The sequence below is a fragment of the Triticum aestivum genome, chromosome 6A (genome assembly GCF_018294505.1).
Source record: "Triticum aestivum cultivar Chinese Spring chromosome 6A, IWGSC CS RefSeq v2.1, whole genome shotgun sequence".
Lineage (NCBI taxonomy): Eukaryota > Viridiplantae > Streptophyta > Magnoliopsida > Poales > Poaceae > Triticum > Triticum aestivum.
This window is the reverse complement of record NC_057809.1, coordinates 344,338,207-344,345,176: the sequence shown is the minus strand read 5'-3', so window position 1 is coordinate 344,345,176 and position 6,970 is coordinate 344,338,207.

Sequence of the window (6,970 nt, the reverse complement as noted above, 5' to 3'; positions counted from 1 at the left end):
AATTCAGCATAAGGAAGACAATCCTCCCACTTCATGCCGAAGGAGATCACACAAGCCCTGAGCATATCTTCAAGAATCTGGTTGACACGCTCGACTTGACCGCTAGTTTGAGGATGGAAAGCTGTGCTCAAGCGGATGTTGGTGCCCATGGCCTTCTGAAAAGAATCCCAAAACTTTGAGGTAAAGATGTTGCCACGGTCTAAAGAGATCACTTGTGGAATACCGTGCAGAGAGACAATCCGAGAGGTATAGAGTTCCGCCAATTGAGCTGCAGTGATCGACTCTTTGATAGGCAGAAAGTGAGCCACTTTAGTGAGTTTGTCGATGACAACGAATATAGCATCATTGCCACGCTTGGACTTTGGAATCCCAATCACGAAGTCCATCTCAATGTGGTCAAACTTCCATTCTGGAATGGCAAGAGGTTGGAGGAGACCAGCTGGCCTTTGGTGTTCTGCCTTCACTCTTCTGCAGACATCACACTCATTCATGAATTGAGCAATCTCGCGCTTCATTCGAGTCCACCAATAAGCTTGCTTAAGGTCCTGATACATCTTCGTGCTCCCAGGGTGGATGGAGAGGAGAGAATTGTGAGCCTCGTTCATGATTACTTTACGAAGGTCACCTTTGGGTACAACAATACGATCCTCGAAGAAGAGAGTGTCCTTGTCGTCAAGGCGGTAGCACTTGTACTTGGGTTGACTCTTGGCAATCCCAATCTTCACCTTTTTCACCATAGCATCAATAAGCTGGGCTTGGCGAACCAGGTCTTCCAAGGTAGGAGAGACTTGAAGGTTGGCGAGGAAACCTTAAGGAACAACTTGCAGATTAAGTTTGCGGAAAGCTTCACAAAGCTCGGGTTGATAAGGCTTGAGAATCAGACTGTTGCAATAAGCCTTCCTGCTCAATGCGTCAGCAATCACATTGGCCATGCCTGGAGTATACTCGATACTCGGATTATACTCTTGAATCATCTCGACCCATCGAGTTTGCCTGAGGTTGAGATTAGGCTGAGTGAAGATGTACTTGAGACTCTTGTGATCAGTGAAAATGTCCACTTTTCTTCACAATAAGAGATGTCTCCAAGTCAAAAGAGCATGCACAACTTCCGCCAACTCGAGATCATGAGTGGGGTAGTTTTTCTCATTGGGCTTCAACTGGCGGGAGGTATAAGCAACAACTTTCTTCTCTTGCATCAATACTGCGCCAAGACCTTGGAGAGAGGCATCACAAAAGACCTCGTACGGCTTGGATTCATCAGGCGCAGTCAGAACTGGAGCAGTGATCAATTTCTCTTTCAAAGTGTTGAAAGCAATGTCACACTCCGGAGACCAAATGTACTTGACGTGCTTCTGGAGAAGATTAGAGAGAGGCTTCGCGATCTTAGAAAAGTTTTCAACGAATCTTCGGCAATAGCTTGCGAGACCGAGGAAACTACGGAGTTGCTTCACGTTCTGAGGAGGTTCCCAATTCACAATTGCAGACACCTTCTCAGAATTCACGGCAATGCCCTTGGCAGAGATGATATGACCAAGATAAAGAACCTCATCGAGCCAAAATTCACACTTGGAGAACTTGGCGTAGAACTGATGTTCCCTGAGCTTATCAAGAACCAAACGCAAGTGCTTGGCATGATCTTCCTTGTTCTTCGAGAAAACCAGAATGTCGTCGAGATCGACCAAAACGAAGTCATTGGTGTAGGCGTTGAAGATGAGGTTCATCATGCGAGAGAACGTCGGAGGAGCGTTGACGAGGCTAAAAGACATGACAGTGTATTCATATGAACCATAGCTTGTCCTCAAAGCCGTCTTGGGAATATCTTGCTCACGGATACGAATCTGATGATAACCCATACGGAGATCAAGCTTGGAGAATACTTGGGCACCTTTGAGTTGTTCGAACAGCTCGTTGATGTTGGGAAGTGGGTATTTATTCTTGATGGTCTTCTTGTTCAATGGACGGTAATCAACACAAAGTCGGTCCGTTCCATCCTTCTTCACAAAAAGAACACCACAACCCCATGGAGAAGAACTAGGCCGGATGAGACCCATTCTTTCTTGAATATCGAGTTGCTTCTTCAGCTCCTTCAACTCTTCAGGTCCGAGCTTGTAAGGACGCTTGCACACAGGTTCCGTGCCAGGCTCAAGATCAATAACGAATTCAACTGGCCGGTGCGGAGGCATTCCTGGAAGCTCTTCTGGAAAGACGTCTTGATATTCGCAAACAACTGGAATTTGCGAGATGGCATCCAGTTCACCCTTTTCATTGATAGAAAACAGACGGATGGTATCATCACGAGCGGCAAATACAATTACATCCTCAGACGAATGAGTCAATTGAATCTGCCTGGCTGCACAATCAAGCTGAGCCTTGTGCTTAGAAAGCCAATCCATTCCGAGAATAAGATCAATATCTGAGTCACCAAGAACCGTTGGAGAAGCCAGAAACTTGTAGTCACCCAAGGTGATAGTAACATCCGGAACGATGGAGTTAGCATGCATGCGCTTACCGGGAGAGACAACTGCTAAAGGACTAGGCAAAACTTGCGAAACCAATTCATGCCTAGATGTAAACGGTCTCGAGATGAAACAATGCGATGCACCAGTGTCAAAAAGAACTTTAGGTGGAATATCATTAACAGGAAGGTTACCTATGATGACATCTGATGAGTCCTCTGCCTGAGCTACGTTCATCAAGTTGACCTTGGCGTGCTTGGGGTTATGCTTGACCACATCTGTACTTGCCGATCTGACAGGAGGAGGAGGAGGAAGATGCCTCTGGTTGAAACACTTGTTGGCATAGTGACCCTTCTATTGGCACTTGATGCACGTGACCTCTGAAAGCGGACGGTGATACGGAGCACTCGATCTTGGAGCTTGAGACGAAGTCTTGTTCTGAAAGCCAGGGTTGGGTGGGTGGGAAGAACCACTGCCACCTTTGCTCTTCTGCTGATACGGCTGACGGAATGGAGGAGGAGGAAGCCAATACTTCTGCTGCTTGGCCACTTGAGTAGAGGAAGAAGGAGTAACATCTCTGACTCGCTTCTTGGAAGCATCACACCTCAATTGAGCAGCCTCTTGCTTCAATGCCATGTTGTAGAACTCATCGTATCTCAAGGGCTCGAAGAGAACAAGAGCTAGCTGAATTTCTTCTCTGAGACCACCCCTGAACTAGTATATCATGCTCTTCTCATCAGGGATGTCCTGCTTAGCAAAGCGGGCGAGCTTCTGTAACAACTTGTTGTAGTCACAGACAGACAAAGAGCCTTGCTTCAGGTTGCGGAATTCCTCACGCTTGCTTCCAACCATGCTCTGGGAATATGATGAGCTCAGAAATCTCGACGAAATTCATCCCAAGTGATAACACGTCCACCTCTAGAATCCTTGTACTGCTGGAACCATTCTGCAGCTTGATCTTTGAGTTGGAAGGAAGCGAACTTGACAAAGTCCTCAGGCCTGACGTTACTGCACTCGAAATGCTTGCACAGATCCACAAGCCAATCGTCAGCATCGGTTGCCTCAACACAATTGCTGAAAGTCTTTGGCCCGTTAGCAAGGAACTGGTTGAGTGTAGCAAAGTGATTCTGATTGTTGCCTTGGTTCCCTTGGTTGCCTTGATTGCACTCTTGAAGAATTTGCATGATCAACTATGTGTTTGCATTGGTTGCGGCCATCACAGCTTGCCATGCCTCCGGAGGAGGTGGAGGTGGTGGCAGATCAGGATTCGCAGTCGTGCGCGTTGGAGGAGCCATCCTGAAGAGGTTGACATCCATTAGCACATTTGATAGACAAATATTGAAGCTGAATCCAACGGAATGAAAATTGCAACATATAGTCTTCACATCCGAACAAAATGAATGAATTCATTCCTCTTGAAATGGTCACATATCCATAAATTGAGAAGCCACTTAGAATTAAGGTAGAGAAATAAATCAACAAGGTACGGATCAAGAACGAATAATCGGTATGAAGTCCCAATCTCAAACCAATATCCTTGGAAGAAGAACTAGAGCTACTAGAATTCCCACCTATGAAACTCCCGAACCTTTCCAGTTATGCAATCAGGTGTTGGGGATACAGGGGAAGCTTAATATCTCACCCGAACTAGCAAATCCTACTTCCAGCTGTATCCATCCTTCAACACATAACCAAGAAACCTTCGGAAACCATCTACCTCAACCTTCGAAAAGCATCCGTTATACAAGTTATGGCGATACTCCCGAACTCCCGCCCCAGTACTGGGTGGCGTCGAGGTTATCTCACCAACGAACTGCATAAAAGAGATTTTCGATGTCGGCGTACTAAACTTAGGTATTCCAGAACTGCAACGATAAAATTATGACGACAACACCTCAGAGCTCAACTCCCCGGGACACTTCCACTAAACCCCTGACAAGAGGCACCAAGACAATGTTCTCATCATAAAACCATCGGAACGATTCCAAGATACCCGCGTGATCCTAGATTTTTTTTTGTGAAATTTGAGAAGAGAAGAGTCAAAACTCTACGTCAGGATGCCTTACCAGAGCGATGAGGAGACTAGGAAGTAAAAAGAATTCCTAAACTCTCCGATATATAATTCCTAAATGACTCAAAACATTTTTTTAGACACAACTCGGCTGCTAAAAACGATCAAGCAATGGGGCTCCTAAGGTCGGGGAAGGCTCTGATTACCAACTTGTAACACCCTCGATGCGACTATATCTCACACGTGTCGAGGCACGCCATAGAGGCATAATCGCATTGAAGGCATATGTCGCAAGTAAGGCAATCTTCACAACATCCCATGTAATATAAATGATAAAAGGGGAGATAAGATAGTTGGCTTACACTCGCCACGTCAATCAAGTACATAAATAACATTACATCATCCAAAACATTCATGGCCCGACTACGGCGCCAAAATAAAAGAGAACCCAACAAGCGACACGGTCCCGATCACCCCCAACTGGGCACCACTACTGATCATCAGGAAAGGAAAGATAGTAACGTTGAGAGTCCTCATAGAACTCCCACTTGAGCTCGAGCGCGTCACCTGGAGCGGAATCATCAGGCCCTACATCTGGTGTAATAGTAATCTGTGAGCCACAGGGACTCAGCAATCTCGCACCCTCACGATCAAGACTATTTAAGCTTATAGGTAAGGTAAGGTAAAATATGTGGAGCTGCAGCTAGCGACTAGCAAAATATGGTGGCTATCCTGTTCGCAAAAGAGAGCGAGAAGAGGAGGCAAAGCGCGAGTGAGAAACTAGATGGCAAGCCTACGCAAACATTACTCCAACACCGTGTCCACTTCCCGGACTCCGCCGAGAAGAGGCCATCACGGTAACACACTCAGTTGATTCATTTTAAATTAAGTTAAGGTTCAAGTTATCTACAACCGGACATTAACAAATTCCCATATGCCCATAACCGCGGGCACGACTTTCGAAAGTTCAAATCCCTACAGGGGGAGTCACAACTTAGCCCATGACAAGCTCTCACGGTCAACGAAGGAATAGACCTCCTCCCAAGACATTCCGATCAGACTCGGTATCTCGGTTCTTCAAGACACTTCGACAGGTTAAAGCAAATCCAGCAACACCACCCGAATGTGCCGACAAATCCCGATAGGAGCTGCACATATCTCTTTCTCAGGGCACACTCAGATTGTCCTAGGTATGGCTATGCCAGCCCAGAGTTGCCCCTGGTGGCCACCGGTAGCTGACAGGTGGACCAACACTCAGAGGAGCACTGGCCCGGGGGGTTTAAAATAAGATGACCCTCGGGCTTCGGAAACCCAAGGGAAAAAGAGGCTAGGTGGCAAATGGTAAAACCAAGGTTGGGCATTGCTGGAAAAGCTTTAATCAAGGCGAACTATCAAGGGGTTCCCATTATAACCGAACCGCGTAAGGAACGCAAAATCCGGGAACATAACACCGATATGATGGAAACTAAGGCGGCAAGAGTGGAAGAAAACACTAGGCGAGAGGCCGATCGTTCCACCCTTTACCATGTGTATAGATGAATTATGATAACAAGATAATATAATGATATCCCAAACAAGTAAATAAATGTTCCAACAAGGAACGGCCTTCAATCTTCACCTCCAACTAGCAACGCTATAAGAGGGGCTGAGCAAAGCGGTAACATAGACAATCAACGGTTTGCTAGGACACGGTGGGTTAGAGGTTTGACATGGCAATTTGGGAGGCTTTAAAGCAAGTGGTAGGCATCGTAGCATTGGCATAGCAAAAGAGCGAGCATCTAGCATAGCAAAGATAGTAGTGATTTCGAGGGTATGATCATCTTGCCTGCATAGTTGTCAGAGTTGACTGGATCCTCGAAAGCAAACTCAATGGGCTCCTCGTTAGTGAACTCGTCTCCCGGCTCTATCCAAACAAGACAAACAAGCAACAAGGACACAATCAACCACGTGCAAGGATTAAACAAGATGATGCAAAGATGATATGCTATGCGGGATGCGATGCGGGATGCATATGCAAGATGTGACAAGGAATGCATGAACCTGGCCTCAACATGGAAATCCAAGCGTGCCACTAGAAAGATGAGATGAAATCACTTGAAAACGATATAAAGAATGCCGGAATCGGAGTTACGGTTTGGAAATGGCAAGTGATTCAAATATGACCACGTTCTGCGATTTACAGCAAGTAGCCATGTAAATGCAACAAGATGAACATGATACAGCACCCAAACATGACAACAAAATACATGGCGGGGATGAATTCAAGATGCTTAACAAACGTCTAGCACTAAGCTACGGCCAAATCATCCATTAACAGGTTGAAACAAGCATGGCAAAAATGCATATGGCAAACAGATCTCAGACTTGGCGAAATTAACACTTGTCTGGAATTTCAGATCAGGTAGCACTCTTCGGAGGAACAAAACTACATGCTACAGGACCTGAACATGGCAAAGTAAAGCATGTCATGGAGCTACTCAAAGAGTTTAACAAAAGTCCCTTA